The 17,574-nt window shown below is 39.6% G+C and overlaps 1 protein-coding gene across 3 annotated transcripts in view; it reads left to right on the top strand.

Annotated features, from left to right (window-relative positions):
- TPST1 (tyrosylprotein sulfotransferase 1) overlaps nucleotides 1–17,574 on the top strand; it is a 175,013-nt gene that overhangs the window by 72,653 nt on the left and 84,786 nt on the right. The gene's annotated exons all lie outside the window — the stretch shown is intronic.

The raw sequence follows: 17,574 nt of genomic DNA, 5'->3' as shown, positions 1-17,574 counted from the left end.
ACTGAAATTCTTCCAGAGCTCACTGATGCTCTTATAAAATTTAAAAGTAGATTTTTAAATTACTATTATTATTATTTTTGATGTTTATCCGTTTACTTTTAGAGAGCACAGCCTGGGAGGGACAGAGAGAGAGGGAGACACAGAATCCAAAGCAGCCTCTAGGCTCTGGGCTGTCAGCGCAGAGCCTGATGTGGAGCCTGAACCCACAAACCATGAGATCATGACCTGAACCCAAGTTGTTCTCTTAACTGACTGAGCCACCCAGGTGCCCTGACTTTATTATTATTGTTTTTAATGTTTATTTATTTATTTTTGAGAGAGAGAAAGATAGAGCAGGAATGAGGGAGGGGCAGAGAGGGGGAGAGAGAGAATCCCAAGCAGGCTCTGTTCTGTCAGTGCAGAATCAGACACAGGGCTCAAACCCATAAACCATGAGATCATGACCCAAGCCAAAACCAGGAGTCAGCTGTTCAACTGACTGAGCCATCCAGGTGCCTCTAGACTTTGTTTTTTAGAGCAGTTTTGGGTTCACAGTAAAATTGAGCAGAAAAGTACGGGGAGTTTCTTTATATTCTTGGCCCCCATGTATGCACAGCTTCTGCCACTATCAAAATCCCGGACCAAACTGGTACATTTGTTATGGTGGATGAGCCAATATTCATACATCATTATCATCCACAGTCCATACTTTACAGTAGGATTCCTTCTCATTGTTCATTCTATAGATTTTGACAAATGTATACTGTCAAGTATCCACCATTACAGTATTACACAGAATAGTTTCACTGCCCTAAAAATCCTCTGTGCTTCACGTTTTTATCCCTCTCTTCCCTCAGCTCTTGGCCACCACTAATCTTTTTACTGTCTCCATAGTTTTGCCTTTTCCAGAATGCCATATAGTTGGAATTATACAGTATATAGCCTTTTCAGATTGGCTGCTTTCACTTAGTAATATTCATTTAAAGTTCTTCCATATCTTTTTGTTTTAATTCTTTATTTAATGTTTATTTTGAGAGAGAGAGAGAGAGAGAGCATGCAAGTGGGACAGGGACAGAGATTGAGGGAGAGAGAGAGAATCCCAAGCAGGCTCTGCACTGCCAGCACAGAGCCCAATGCAGGGCTCAAACCCATGAACCATGAGATAATGACCTCTCAAATCAAGAGTCGGACACATACCCAACTGAGCCACCCGGGCACCCCCCTCCATGTCTTTTCATGGCTTGACAGCTCATTTCTTTTTAGCACTGGATAGCTTAAAATTTTTAAGCTGTCTTTTCAAAGAAAGATTTGGTTGATTTGGTTGATTTTCTGTACTGATGTCTTGTTTTTAATTTCATTAAATTCTGCCGTAATTGCTTTGATGCTTCTTTTCTGAAATGTGTATTCAATGCCATAAACTTCCTTGTAAGCATTGTTTTCACTGCATTGCACGTATTTGGATAAGTTGTATTTTCATTTTCATTTAGTTTAAAATATTTAAAAAATATTATTTGAAATATATAAAAATATAAAAATATTTAAAAACATATTATTTAAAAGTGTGTTGTTTAATCTCCAAGTATTTTGAGTTTTCCAGCTATCTTTCTGTTATTGATTTCTGGTTTAATTCCATTGTAGTCTGTAAGAATATACTATATGACCTCTATTCTTTTAAATCTGTTTTTATGGCCTAAATGTGATCTATCTTGGTGTATGTTCCATGTGAGCTTAAGATACATGTGTATTCTGCTGTTGTTGAGAGAAGTAATTTATAAATGTCAGGTATATCAGTTGATTGATGATGTTTTTGATTTCAGCTATATCCTTGCTGATTTTCTGTCTGGAGGATCTGCTCATTTCTGATAGAGGTGTGTTAAAGTCTCCAACTATAATAGTGGACTTACCTGTTTGCACTTCTATCCTTTGTTGCCTCACGCCTTTGACTCTTGGTTGTTAGGTGCTTACACATTAAAGATTGTTAGGTCTTCTTGTAGACTTGATCCCTTTATCATTAATATAGCTACTCCGCCTTTGATTGGTGTTAATATGTTATATCTTTTTCCATCTGATTACTTTTTATCTGTATGTGTCTTCATATTTAAAGTGGGTTTCTTGGAGCCAATATATATAGTTGGATCTTGTTTTTTGATCCATTCTTATAGTAATTGTTTTTACAATAATTTTCTTTTAATTAGTGCATTTAGACCATTGATGTTCAAACTGATTTCTTTTTTTCAAATTGATTTCAAATTGATATAGTTGGATTAATGTCTACTACAAATGTTACAGCCTTCTTTTTTTTTTTTTTAATGTTTATTTTTGAGAGAGCACGGGAGTGGGGCAGAGAGAGAGGGGACAGAGGATCTGAAGCGGGTCTGTGCTGACAACACAGGGGCTCAAATGCATGAACCATTGAGATCATGACCTGAGCTGAGACCAAGAGGTCGACACTTAACTGACGGAGCCACCCAGGCGCCCCTAAATGTTACTGTTTTCTATTAATTGCTTTTGTTCTTTGTTCCTATTTTTGTTTTCCACTCTTTCTGCCATTTGTGGTTTAGATTGAGCATCTTATATGATTTAGTTTTTTCTCCTTTCTTAGCATTTGAGTTATACTTAAAAAAATTTTTTGTGTGTGGTTGCCCTTTTGTCTGCAATATACATTTACAACTAATCCAAATCCACATTCAAGTAACACTACACCACTTCATTGGTAGTGCAAGTGCCTTATTATAACAAAATATTTGTCTTTTCTCTGTCCTTTGTATCATTGCTTTCATTCATTTCACTTATACATAAGCCACATACTCAAATACATTGATGCTATCATTATTTTGAACAAATTCTTATCTGTTAGATCATTTAAGAATAAAAAATGAAAGTTTTGAATTTACTTTCACTTATTACTTCTCTAATCCTTTTCCTTTCTTTATGTAGATCCAAGTTTCTGCCCCATTCTAAAGAACTCTTTTAACATTTCTTGCAAGGTAGGTCTTCTGGCAACGACTTCCCTTAATGTTTGTTTGTTTGTGAAAGTCTTTAATTTCCCCTTCACTTTTAAAGAATAACTTCACAGGATACAGAATTACAAGTTTGTGATTTTTTTTTTTTTTTCTCTCTCAGCACTTTAAATATTTCACTCCACTCTGTTTGCCTGCATGGTTTCTGAAGAGAAGTTGGAGGTATTTCTTATCTTTGCTTCTCTGTAGGCAAGATGTTGTTTCCTCTGGCTTCTTCAAAGATTTTTTTTGTTATCTTTGGTTTTCTGCAATCTGAATATCATATGCCTAGGTATAGTCTTTCCTTTCTTTTTCATTTTTGCTTCTCCCCCCCCCCCCCTTTTTGCATTGATTCTGCCAGATGGCCATTGATCTTCCTGGATCCATGGTTTGGTATATATATTAATCAGGGTTTTCCAGAGAAACAGAACCAATAGGATGGTGATATGTGTATTTCTATTTATATATGTAAAGAGATTTATTCTGAGGAATTGACTCATGTAATTTTGGAGGCTGAGAAGTCCCAAAATCTGCAGTTGGCAAGCTGGAGACCCAGGAGAGCAACTGATGTATTTCCAGTCTGAGTCTGAAGGCTTGTGAACCAGAAGAGCTCATGGTGTAAGTTCCAGTCTGAGGTCAGAAGTTCACTCTTACTCAGCCTTTTTGTTCTATTCAGATCTTCAATTAGTTGGATGAGAGCCACTCACATTAGGGAGGGCACTTTGCTTTACTCTATTGATTCAAATGTTAACCTCATTCAAAAACACTGTCACAGACATACCCGGAGTAATGGACTTAATGTCTGGGCATCCTATGGCCGAATCAAGTTGACACATAAAATTAACCATCATAGTATCTGAGATTAATTTGGGGAAATTCTCAGTTATTAATGTTTCAAATATTTTTTCTATTCTTTTTTGGCTTTCTTCTCCTTGTATTCCCATTACACGCATGTTACACTTTCCACGTTTCTTGGATATTATGTTTTATCTTTTCAGTCTTTTTTTTTTCTCTCATTTCTATTCAGTTTTGGAAGTTTCTATTGACATATCCTCAAGCTCAGGGATTCTTTTCTCAGCTGTGTTCACTGCTAAAGAGCCCATCAAAGGCATTGTCCACTTCTGTTACAGTGTTTTTGATCTCTAGCATTTTTTCTTTCTTAGAATTTATATCTGTGTGCTTTATAGTATCTTCCTGTTCTTACATGTTGTCTACTTTTCCCATCAGAACCCTTAACATATTAATCCCTGGTCTGATGATTCCACCATTCCTGCCATATCCAAATCTGGTTCTGATGCTTGTTCAGTTTCTTCAAATTGGTTTTTGCCTTTTAGTATGCCTTATAATTTTTTGTTGAAAGCCATGCATGATGTGCTGGGTGATGGGAACTCTGGTGAGTAGTTCTTTAGTGATGTGGTGCTATGGTATCGGGGGAGGGGGGCATTCTGTAGTCCTAGGAGTGGGTCTCAGTCTTTTCATGAGCTGGTGCCCTTTAGCTGTGAACTTCACAGTACCTTTTAGTTTCATCCCCCCTCTGCCCCCCTTATGCTCTGTCTCTTAGGTTGGACAGGATGGCTAGAGAGGACTGGAATTGAGTATTTGCCTCTCCTCAGGTCAGTTAGGCTCTGGTAAATTAGTTTCTTTTGAGGGCAGGCCCCATTAAGAACCAAAGGCTCTGGCATATTTCTCCTGTCCCTGACAGAAGCAGGAGGGGATTTTTCTCTGATTTTTACAGTGAGAACCTGGAAGTACTCCAGATGGTAAAAACTCGCAAAAGTGTGGGGGTGCCCCCTGGAATCTTTAAGTCATAAGTTTGCCTACTCTGAGCCTCTAGCAGTTTGTTATGGTTCAGGTTTTTCTGCCCCAGTACTGCTTTCCCCAGAGGTTTCTGCCTATAAGTCCGTGCTCTGGTAAGTCATGCTTCTTGGTATCTGCCTGTCTGTCTTTCCAGTTTGGGGGCAGCAGTTTGCCTTGTGACTTGATCTAAGAAGAGTTTGTTCAGCTTTTTACTTATTAGGATGGAAGGGGGACTTGGACTTCCAAGCTTCTTTCATGTTTGACCAGGAACTAGAAGCGCTCTTTTTATTTAAAAAAATTTTTTTCCTCTCTTTCATTCTGGATGGTTTTTTTTTTTTTTAAGAGATTTTAGATTTTCTTTTTTTTTTTAATTTTTTTTTCCAACGTTTATTTATTTTTGGGACAGAGAGAGACAGAGCATGAACGGGGGAGGGGCAGAGAGAGAGGGAGACACAGAATCGGAAGCAGGCTCCAGGCTCTGAGCCATCAGCCCAGAGCCTGACGTGGGACTCGAACTCCCGGACCGCGAGATCGTGACCTGGCTGAAGTCGGACGCTTAACCGACTGCGCCACCCAGGCGCCCCTCATTCTGGATGGTTTAATCGCTTTGTCTTTTAAATTCGCTAATCTTGGGGTGCTTAACCGACTGCGCCACGCAGGCGCCCCTCATTCTGGATGGTTTAATCGCTTTGTCTTTTAAATTCGCTAATCTTGGGGCGCCTGGGTGGCGCAGTCGGTTAAGCGTCCGACTTCAGCCAGGTCACGATCTCTCGGTCCGGGAGTTCGAGCCCCGCGTCAGGCTCTGGGCTGATGGCTCAGAGCCTGGAGCCTGCTTCCGATTCTGTGTCTCCCTCTCTCTCTGCCCCTCCCCCGTTCATGCTCTGTCTCTCTCTGTCCCAAAAATAAATAAACGTTGAAAAAAAAAAATTTAAATTCGCTAATCTTATCGTTTGAAATCTGGGTAATCTGGGGCGCCTGGGTGGCTCAGTCAGCTAAGCATCTGACTTCAGCTCTGGTCATGATCTCACAGGCATTGGGTTCTGTGCTCTCAGTGCAGATCCTGCTTTGGATCCTCTGTCCCCCTCTGTCTCTGCCTCTCCCTTGCTCTCTCTCTCTTCAAAAATAAATAAACATTGAAAAAAAAAGAAATATGTGATCTGCCATAACTATCTTGTTTATTTTTCAACTCAGAATTTTCATAATTCACAATTTGATTTGGGCCTTTTATATCTTCTGTGTTCCACTATGTGTGTTTTTGCCACACCTCCAAGCAGTTTTCCAATTCTCAAAGGACACTGATGAAGTATCCCACAAATTTCACTCAATTCTGGCACTGTCTCTCTGGGAAGTGTCATATCACTGGACCCACAAGACTGCTTCCTCCTCAGGTGCCAGTCATAAGTCTACATTGTCACCTGTCCTCCTGGCTACAAATTGGAGGTTCCCACGTTCCCCTCATTGGATCTATTAATTTGCTAGAGCCGCTCACAGAACTCAGGAAACCAGTTTACTTATTCTTTGTTACAAAGGTTATTAAAGGATACAAATGACCACCCAGATGAAGAGATACATATTTATTATAGGGTGAGGTCTAGAAGGGTCTTGAACACAAGAGCTTCTCTTCCTGTGGAGTTTGAGGTATCCACCCTGCAGGTATATGGATGCATTCACCAACTTGGAAGCTCTCTGAACCTGTCCTTTTGGGCTGTTATGGAGACTTCATGACATAGGTGCGATTGATTAAATTATTGGCTCTCAGTCACCAGCCTCTCTCCCCTTCTAGGAGATTGAGGTGTGGAATTGAAAGTTCCAACCCTTAGATCACACGTTTGGTTCCCCTGGCGACTAGCCCCCATCCTTTGAAAACCTAGGGGCTTTCAAAAATTCACTTCATTAACAGAAGGAAAGACACTGGTATTCCTCTGGTTACTTAAGAAAGTCTAAGAGTTTTAGGAGCTCTTTCACAAAATGGGTGGTGAAGACCAAACCTGTATTTCTTATAAATCACAGTGTCACACATGTCTTGTATACTTGTATAACTATTCCATGAGCATATTGCATAGCTTTTAATGTGTTTATCTGTTACTCTTCTAGTATCTCTGCCAGTTTTGGTTGATTATTTTTCTTATGTGTTGTATTTTCCTGCTTCTTTGCATGCCTGATAATATTTGACTTGATGCCAGATATGGATTTTACTTTGTTGGGTGCTGGGTATTTTTGTTTTTCTATAAATATTCTTTAGGTTTATTCTGGGATGCTATTAAATTATTTGAGCAGTTTGATCTTTGTATTTTAATTTTCTGATTTGTTAAGTCTGAAGAAGTACTTCATCTAGGAGTAATTATTCCCCAGTCTTGAGTCAAAGACCTTCCTGAGTACTCTACCAATATCTGATGAAATAGGAGTTTTTCCATTTCATGTGGTGGGACCAGGTACTATTCCCAGCCCTGTGTGAGTCCTAGATGCAGTTCCTTGTTATTATTTCAGATAATTCTTTCTCCTTCGCAGATCTCCAAATTCTCTCTGTGCACCTTTCTCCTCTTTGATTCTCTGCCCTTCAGACTAACCACACAGATTTTCTCTGACTTGAAACTCCCATTTCCTCAATTTGGGGAATCCACCAAGCTCCACTTGGGTTCCCCTTGTACCACAGCCTGTAAACCTCTGAAGGGAAGATCTGGGGCAATCAGAAGGCTTACCTTATTTGTTCCCCATCTCTCAGGGATCATTGCTCTTTAATTCCTGATGTCCAACATTTGAGCTGTTTTGTCATGTGTTGTGTGGAGTTTTTTTTTAATTGTTTCAAATAGTGTTTCCCACTGGATTATTGTAAAGCATTTTACTTATAGGTATTTTAGTATGATCCTTTAAAAGAGAAGAGCTCTTTATTTTAAAAAAAATTTTTTTTCAACGTTTTTATTTATTTATGGGACAGACAGAGACAGAGCATGAACGGGGGAGGGGCAGAGAGAGAGGGAGACACAGAATCGGAAACAGGCTCCAGGCTCCGAGCCATCAGCCCAGAGCCTGACGCGGGGCTCGAACTCCCGGACCGTGAGATCGTGACCTGGCTGAAGTCGGACGCTTAACCGACTGCGCCACCCAGGCGCCCCGTATTTTAATCTCAAGTCTTTTATATTGCTTAGACTGATCACCTGTAGTCACCACTGTATCTCTGAGTTCATGAAATATTTATAAATTCATGTGCTAACTTGCTGTATTTCCCAGTGTATCAGTTTTGTCCTGTAACAATCATTTGATAGATCAGTGGCCACCTTTAAATTGGGGGCAACTGATAACTATCTGTTTTCTCCTTTTCCTACTTTTTTACGTTGTCCTGGTTCCAGAGGCATATAACACCTTGATTTTTTTTTTTTTTAACTAGAAAAATCTCTGTGGGACTCATTCTGAATTAAGTGTTTGTCATTTTCATATATAAAAAAACCACATTTGATACATCTATTTTCCCCTAATACATATGTTGTCAAATTGGGTTCATATCCTGGCTTTACCACTTACTAACTGTGGGGCTTTGAGCCATACCTCTTTATGCTTCAGTTTCTTCATCTGTAAAATGGTGATAATTTTGGTGCTTACCTCAAATGGTTGTTGTGAGATTTTAGTGAATTAACATATGTAGAAATCTTAGGACAATGCTTGGCATATAATAAGTGCTATAAAAGTACATTAACTATTGTTATGCATACCACTACCACGACTCCATCTATTACTAGTAGTATACATGCAGGGAGAGAACCACCTAACCTTTCTTAGATTACATATGTTGACAAAGAATAGGTGACTGTGTGTAGTCTTGTTATGCTCTGAGTACTTATTGATGTCTGAGATATTGGTATCCCTGTCCACCTGATTGCCGCTTGTCCTGCTGATATGTGCTGCTGCATTCTACAGCCAGTTAAGTCATGATCTGTCTTTCTAGCTCCACCATGGTTCGGTGGTTCTCCCTGCTGCACTGGCCCCCATCTTGACTCATATTAACCGTGAGAGGTCTGGCTATCCTATTTGGACAGTAAGACCTACAGCCCTCAGCTATAGAATCTCTTTGCCTTCCCTAGGGCAAACCCCTTTCTCATAGTATTTTTGCAGTTAGTAAAATTCTGCTAAGAACCCTCCGTTCCCTGGGGCACCTGGGTGGCTTAGTTGGTTGAGTGTCCGACTCTTATTTTATTTTATGTTTTTTGAGAGTGTGCACGTACAAGCAGGGGAGGGGCGGGAGGACGGGGGGAGATACGAATATCAAGCAGGCTCTACACCTAGCCCCATGTGGGGCTCGATTTCATGATCCTGAGATCATGACCTGAGCTGAAATCAAGAGCCAGACACTTAAACTGACTGAGCCACCCAGATGCCCTACCTCTGCCAGTTTCTTTAAGGCATAATGGCAGGTGTGATACAGGGAAGGAGTATCCAGCTTCCTGACAAGGAAACACAGGTTGGGAAGTATTTTAAAAAACCATTATGTTATTAAATAAATTAAAATTCTGGGGTAGAGGTGGGGTTGCCAATTTAGATAGAGAACAAGGAAGGTTTCTCTGAGGCAATAACATCTGAACCTTTTCAAGGCGTTTTTCTAGTATTGACAAAACTAGGATCAAGAATACTTGTGAACAGATGCAAAAGTTCATGCCCCCTTCTTCCTCTCTTGCAGTTAGTAGATTGTTTTCTACAGTACTCTCTCCTGTCCCAACTGCCCAGTTTTAGGCTAGGTCTTTGTAATACATTTATGTTTACATATGCTTATGTTTGTCAATATACTGTCTTAGGTTTCAGAAGCCAAGAAAACCTAAGGCAATTTTTGTCCAAGCCAAACTACCAGTATCAGAACTACCTGAAATACTTATTAAAAATGCAGCTTTCTGGACTCTGCTCCAGTGTCATAATTATTAATAATTTCATGTGGAAATTACTGAAATCATATTACTTGAGTGGAAACATTTTGTCTTGGTTATCCTGATAGCCACACAACAATATAAACTCTAAACAAATATTTGAGTTATTGGGAAACTGGGGGTGATGCATTTTAAAGTGGCTTTAAAAGTTTTGTTATTTTGAGATGATGTCAGCAAAAATGGCAGAGTCAAGAAATCTGAAATTTAATATTTTTGATGTTTATTATTTTTTTAATATGAAATTTATTGTCAAATTGGTTTCCATACAACACTCAGTGCTCATCCCAACAGGTGCCCTCCTCAATGCCCATTACCCACCCTCCCCTCCCTACCACCCCCTCATCAACCCTCAGTTTATTCTCAGTTTTTAAGAGTCTCCCTCTCTTTTTTTTCCCTTCCCCTCCCCCATGGTCTTCTGTTAAATTTCTCAGGATCCACATAAGAATGAAAACATATGGTATATGTCTTTCTCTGTATGACTTATTTCACTTAGCATAACACTCTCCAGTTCCATCCACGTTGCTACAAAGGGCCATATTTCATTCTTTCTCATTGCCACGTAGTACTCCATTGTATATATAAACCACAATTTCTTTATCCATTCATCAGTTGAGGGACATTTAGGATCTTTCCATAATTTGGCTACTGTTGAAAGTGCTGCTGTAAACATTGGGGTACAAGTGCCCCTATGCATCAGCACTCCTGTATCCCTTGGGTAAATTCCTAGCAGTGCTATTGCTGGGTCATAGGGTAGATCTATATTTAATTTTTTGAGGAACCTCCACACTGTTTTCCAGAGCGGCTGCTCCAGTTTGCATTCCCACTAACAGTGCAAGAGGGTTCCTGTTTCTCCACATCCTCTCCAGCATCTATAGTCTCCTGATTTGTTCATTTTGGCCACTCTGACTGGCGTGAGGTGATATCTGAGTGTGGTTTTGATTTGTATTTCCCTGATGAGGAGCGACGTTGAGCATCTTTTCATGTGCCTGTTGGCCATCCAGATGTCTTCTTTAGAGAAGTGTCTATTCATGTGTTCTGCCCATTTCTTCACTGGATTATTTGTTTTTTGGGAGTGGAGTTTGGTGAGTTCTTTATAGACCTTGGATACTAGCCCTGTGTCTGATAAGTCATTTGCAAATATCTTTTCCCATTCTGTGGGTTGCCTTTCAGTTTTGTTGATTATTTCCTTTGCAGTGCAGAAGCTTTTTATCTTGATGAGGTCCCAAGTTCATTTTTGCTTTTAATTCCCTTGCCTTTGGAGATGTGTCAAGTAAGAAATTGCTGTGGCTGAGGTCAGAGAGGTTTTTCCCTGCTTTCCCCTCCAGGGTTTTGATGGTTTCCTGTCTCACATTCAGGTCCTTTATCCATTTTGAGTTTATTTTTGTGAATGGTGTAAGAAAGTGGTCTAGTTTCATTCTTCTGCATCTTGCTGTCCAGTTCTCCCAGCACTATTTGTTAAAGAGACTGTCTTTTTTCCATTGGATAGTCTTTCCTGCTTCGTCAAAGATTAGTTGGCCATACTTTTGTGGGTCCAATTCTGGAGTCTCTATTCTATTCCATTGGTCTATGTGTCTGTTTTTGTGCCAATACCATGCTGTCTTGATGATTACAGCTTTGTAGTAGAGGCTAAAGTCTGGGATTGTGATGCCTCCCGCTTTGGTCTTCTTTTTCAATATTACTTTGGCTATTCGGGGTCTTTTGTGTTTCCATACAAATTTTAGGATTGCTTGTTCTAGTTTTGAGAAGAATGCTGTGCAATTTTGATTGGGATTGCATTGATTGGGATTGCTTTGGGTAGTATTGACATTTTAACAATATTTATCTTTCGAATCCATGAGCACGGGATGTTTTTCCATTTCTTTGTATCTTCAATATCCTTTATAAGCTTTCTGTAGTTTTCAGCATACAGATCTTTTACATCCTTGGTTAGGTTTATTCCTACGTATTTTATGATTGTTGGTGCAGTTGTGAATGGGATCAGTTTCTTTATTTGTCTTTCTGTTGCTTCATTATTAGTGTATAAGAATGCAACTGATTTCTGTACATTAATTTTGTATCCTGCGACTTTGCTGAATTCATTTATCAGTTCTAGAAGACTTTTGGTGGCATCTATCAGGTTTTCCATGTAGACTATCATGTCATCTGCAAAAAGTGAAAGCTTGACTTCATCTTTGCCAATTTTGATGCCTTTGATTTCCTTTTGTTGTCTGATTGCTGATGCTAGAACTTCCAACACTATGTTAAACAACAGCAGTGAGGGTGGACATCCCTGTCGTGTTCTGATCTCAGGAGGAAAGCTCTCAGTTTTTCCTCATTGAGGATGATATTAGCTGTGGGCTTTTCATAAATGGCTTTTATGATGTTTAAGTATGTTCCTTCTATCCCAACTTTCTTGAGGGTTTTTATTAAGAAAGGATGCTAAATTTTGTCAAATGCCTTTCCTGCATCGATTGACAGGATCATATGGTTCTTTTCTTTTCTTTTATTAATGTGAAGTATCACATTGATTGATTTGTGAATGTTGAACCAGCCCTGCAGCCCAGGAACGAATCCCACTTGATCATGGTGAATAATTCTTTTTATATGCTGTTGAATTTGATTTGCTAGTATCTTGTTGAGAATTTTGCATCCATATTCATCAGGGATATTGGCCTGTAGTTCTCTTTTTTTTTTTTTGCTGGGTCTCTGTCTGGTTTGGGAATCAAAGTAATGCTGGCTTCATAGAATGAGTCTGGAAGTTTTCCTTCCCTTCTATTTTTTGGAACAGCCTGAGAAGGATAGGTATTATCTCTGCTTTAAATGTCTGGTAGGATTCCCCAGGGAAGCCATCTGGTCCTGGACTCTTATTTGTTGGGAGATTTTTGATAACTGATTCAATTTCTTCGCTGGTTATGGGTTGGTTCAAGTTTTCTATTTCTTCCTGTTTGAGTTTTGGAAGTCTGTGAGTGTTTAGAAATTTGTCCATGTCTTCCAGGTTGTCTAGTTTGTTGGCATATAATTTTTCATAGTATTCCCTGATAATTGCTAAATTTTTTTAATGTTTATTTTTGAGAGAGAGAGAGAGAGAGAGAGAGAGAGAGAGAGAGAGAGAGAGCGCATTAGTAGGGGAGGGGCAGAGAGAGAGGGAGACCCAGAATCCAAAGCAGGCTCTAGGCTCCAGCTGTCAGCACAGAGCCCGACATGGGGCTTGAACTCATGAATCATGAGATCATGACCTGAGCCAAGTCAGATGCTTAACCGACTGAGCCACCCAGGCACCCCAAGAAATCTGAAATTTAGCTCTTTCGTTAAAAGCAACAGAAAAGGGGTGCCTGGGAGGCTTAGTCAGTTAAGCATCACACACCTCTTGGTTTTAGCTCAGGTCACGATCTCATGGGTTGTGAGTTCAAGCCCTATGTTTGAGTCCTGCGTCAGGCTCTGCACTGACAATGTGGAGCCTGCTTAATATTCTGTCTCTGTCTCTCTGCCCCTCCTCCACTCATGCTGTCTCTGTCTCTCTCAAAATAAATAAATAAACTTAGGGAAAAAACGCAAGAGAAAAACTGACAAAAACTGTTAGAATCAACTTTTCAGAACTCTGGTAATTAACCAAAGGTTTGCAACAATTTGGGGAATACTTATTCATGCAAAATAGCTGAAATTCAGTAAGAAGAGTGAGCTTGTGGCATTTCAGTATACTCTAGTCTCATTCCTCATTGTTCAGATCAGCTGAGCCTGTGTTCAGTCTCAGTGCTTGAGAGAACAGACCTCGTTCTCAAAGAATTGTAATTATTTGTTTTGCCTTGGTTGGAGGCTACCTGGAAGACTGACTCAAAACTCTTGTCTTTATTTTCCTGACTCACAACTGGCTAAGTATTAAAGCTACTGAGGGCAGGAAGAGCAGCATTTATCAAAAACATTTACAAGCAAATGATTTTATTACTGCTGCCTGAGGCAATGGAAAACAGGTGAGGCAAACAATACACACAAAAAGCCTTGATTTAGGTGTCCTTGGGGCTTTGAAAACGCCAACGTGTCCTTGGGCATATAGAAAGCCATGCACTTGGGCAGGACTGTGTGTGTGCCTAGAGAAGACCTGAGAGGGCCCTGAGCTCACACCTCTGGCTCATCTTGGAGGTCTGTGGAACTAGGAAGTGAAGGCTAAGACAGAGTTGTGAACTGAGTGAGTGTTTAAGGTATACCCCCAAACCCACAGAGTACCTCTGCAATGAATGGGAGATTTTTGGGTTCTATGGGTTTAAAGAAAACTGTCCAAGCTAACAGAACAGAGATCAGTGACTATACACAGCAAAGGATATAGACTGTACCTTTACAAAATTGGTTTTGAAGAGTCTCTAAGCAAACAATTACCATAATAAGCATCAGTGATGAGAAACTCTGGGAGAGAGAGAATCTGATCTGCAGAATTGTTACAGTATAATATTCAGTATGTTCAGTGTTCAACAAAAAATTATGAGGCATGCAAATAAACAAGGGGAAAATCATCAATAGAAACTGCTCAGAAGAAGCCTGGATATTGCACTTGTAGACAAAAACTTTACATCAGCTATTTTAAATAGTTTCTTAAGGAATTAAACCATGTCTAATGAACTAAAGGGAAGTATGAGGCAGTGTAATGTCACCAAGATGGCAGACTAGGAGATTCTAACCCTCACTCCCACACAAAAATAATGATAAAGTCAACTATCACAGACAAGGATAATCCTGGGGAAATGCTGGGCTACAGTTAGGGGGCTGCAGTGAACCAGAGGAGTGCAGACACTGGAGATGACTGCATAAATGGGATAAAAAGCATTCTGCCTGCATTGTCCCATCCTTCAGGTCAGCAGGGTGTTACAAGGAATTCCCTTGGCCTTGAATTCCCCTCATTGGGAAAGAGGGAGAGTGAGGGACCTCAGCAACTCTAGTTACTGCTACGGAGGACTCCTGTGTTCTTTGCTGATGCAGATCCCAGCAGCTAGAGCTTCCTCATACCAGAAGTGCTACATCCCCTGGAAGTGGAGCTGCCAAGTACTTCCCCTTCCATCCATGAGTTAGAGCTGCCCCTCTCACTTCCTAACTCCAGTGCCCCCCATGATGGCAAACCTGAGCATAGCTTCCAGCACACACTGGTACCACTGAACACCCATCCATATGTCCAAAGGATTATGAGTCCACCATAGCTGCTCAAGTGCATCCATGCAACTAGGTGCTTGCCATAGCTGCACACATGCAACTGTGGGACCAGGTGCCCTCATTTGCCCCAGAACTGGCATGCCCCCACATCTGGTCTTGGAGCTGCTGTACACCTCACCCGACTGATGACCTCACATCTCCTCATAAAGGACATCATTCCCTAGCTAGGCCATGAAGTTTGGAAGGGGTGACTGCTTCTTCAGATGCAAAGACAGTCATGCAACAGTGAACATGAAACCACCAGAAAACACAATAACCCTTTAGTCACTGGCTCCAAATAAATGGAGATCTATGAATTGCCAAAGAATTAAAAATAATTGTTTTTAAGAAACTGATGAGCTACAAGAGAATATAGATAGTTCAACAAAATCAGGGTAGCAGTACATAAACAAAACAAGAAGTTCAACAGAAATAGCAATCACTAAAAGGAAGAGTCAAATTCCGGACCTAAAGAATATAATGTGTGAAATAATATAATAGAGGTCTTTAACATCAGACTCAATTAAGCAGAAGAAAAAATAAGTGAACTCAAAGACATATTTGAAATTACCCAGAGAAGAGAGAATAAAGAATGAGGAAGCCAAGGGATTCATGGGACACCATCATACTAAAATAAAATGTATGTGCGTTATGGGGGTCCCAGAAGGAGAAGGAAGAGAGGGACAGAAAGCTTATTTAAAGAAATAACAGCTGAAAATTTCCCAAATCATGCGAGGGAAATTGATAATCCAGATTCATGAAGCTCAGAAGTGTCCCATCAGGGTCAACCCAAAGAAAACTACACTGAGACATATTATAATAAAATAATCAAAAGTCAGGGGCATTGTATACCTTAAACTCATACAATGTTATATGTCAATTATATTTCAATTAAAAAGTAAAAGCAAAAAAGATTAAAGGGTGAAGAGAACTTTGAAAGCATCAGAAGAAAAGTGGTTCATCACTTACAAGGCACCCCCATAAGAATATCAGTGGATTTCTCAGCAGAAACTTACCATGCCAGGAAAGGGTGGAATGATATATTCAAAATTCTGAAAGAAAAAACTGCCAACCAGGAATTCAGTGTCAGGCAAAACTAACCTTTTAAAATGAAAGAGAGATTAAGTTTTTCCCAGACAAAAACTGAGAGAGTTCATCACCATTAGACCTACCTTACAAGAAATGCTTAAGGGAGTTCTTTCAATTGAAATGAAAACAAACTAGACAGCCATATGAAAGTATAAATCTCATGGGTAAAGGTAAATATATAGTCAAGTACAGCATCAATGTAATATTGTAATGGTGGTATATAAATTACTTTTAATCATAATATAAAAGTTAAAAGATGAAAACATTAAGAACAAGTAGAATAATGTCTAGTCACAAAAGCTTGTTAATTGATACACATTATTAAAAGATGCAAACTCTAGGGCACCTGGGTGGCTCAGTTGGTTAAGCGTCCAACTTCATCTCAGGTTATGATCTTATGGTTCATGAGTTCAACCCCTGCATTGGGCTGTCTGTTGTCAGCACAGAGTCTGCTTTGGATCCTCTGTCCCCCTCTCTCTCTCCCCCTCCCTCCCACCCCCCCACCTCTCAAAATGAAATAAACATTTAAAAATATTTTTTTAAAGATGCAAACTCTGACTATAAAAAAAAAAAAGTATGTGTGAAGGGGAGTGTAGAGTTTTTGTATATGACTGAACTTAAGTTGTTGTCAACCTAAAACAGAAAATAATAGCTACAAGGTAATTTTATGGAATTCTTGTAACCACAAGAAAAAACAAAAACCTATCATAGATACTTAGAAGATAGAAAAAAAACTCAAAGAAAACCATTACATAAAACCATCAAATAACAAAAGAAGACAGGAAGAGATGAAGAGGGGAACAAAACAATAGCACAACAGCAAAAAATAGCAATAAGTTCTCACCTATCAAGAATTATAAATGGAGGCACCTGAGTGGCTCTGTCAGTTGGCCTGAAAGGGAGTCTTAATAAGAGTAACAGCTTCCTTTTCTTTAGAAACCATAGATTCCTGGGTGCCTGGGTGGCTCAGTTGGTTAAGCATCCAGCTTTGGCTCAGGTCATGATCTCACATGATCTCAGGTAAGTTCGAGTCCTGCATCAGGCTCTATACTGACAGCTCAGAGCCTGGGGCATGCTTCACATTCTGTGTCTCCCTCTCTCTCTATTCCTACCCCACTTGCACTCTCTCTCTTAAAAACAAATAAACATAAAAAAAAATATTTTTTAGAAAAGTTTAAGTATGAGAACAGTGTCTTCACCAAATAGAGGATAAGAATAAAGAGATGGAACTATAATAAACCAGATGGGAATTCTGGAGTTGACAATAAATAAGATGAAAAATTCGCTCATTAGGCCCAAGAGATTTGAACTAGAAGAAGAAAGAAACTAGCAAACTTATAGATACATTAATTGCTACTATCCAATCAGAGAAACAGAAAAAAAAAAAAGTATGTCTGTATACACACACACACACACACACACACACACAGAACCTGTGGATACCATCAAATGTATTAACATACACATAATGGGAATCCTACAAAGAGAAGAGATACCAAATGAGCAGAAAAAAAATAAAAACATGTAACTACTCATCCAGGAAGTTCATCGAACTCCCAAGTAGGATAAAACCAAAGAGATCCACACATAGACACATCATCATCAAACTTCAGAAGACAAAGAGAATCTTTAAAGCAGCAAGAGAA

The sequence above is a fragment of the Herpailurus yagouaroundi genome, unplaced genomic scaffold (assembly GCF_014898765.1).
Source record: "Herpailurus yagouaroundi ecotype Mexico unplaced genomic scaffold, PumYag 216, whole genome shotgun sequence".
In the NCBI taxonomy this organism is placed as follows: domain Eukaryota; kingdom Metazoa; phylum Chordata; class Mammalia; order Carnivora; family Felidae; genus Herpailurus; species Herpailurus yagouaroundi.
This window is presented reverse-complemented; position numbering and strand designations above follow the sequence as displayed.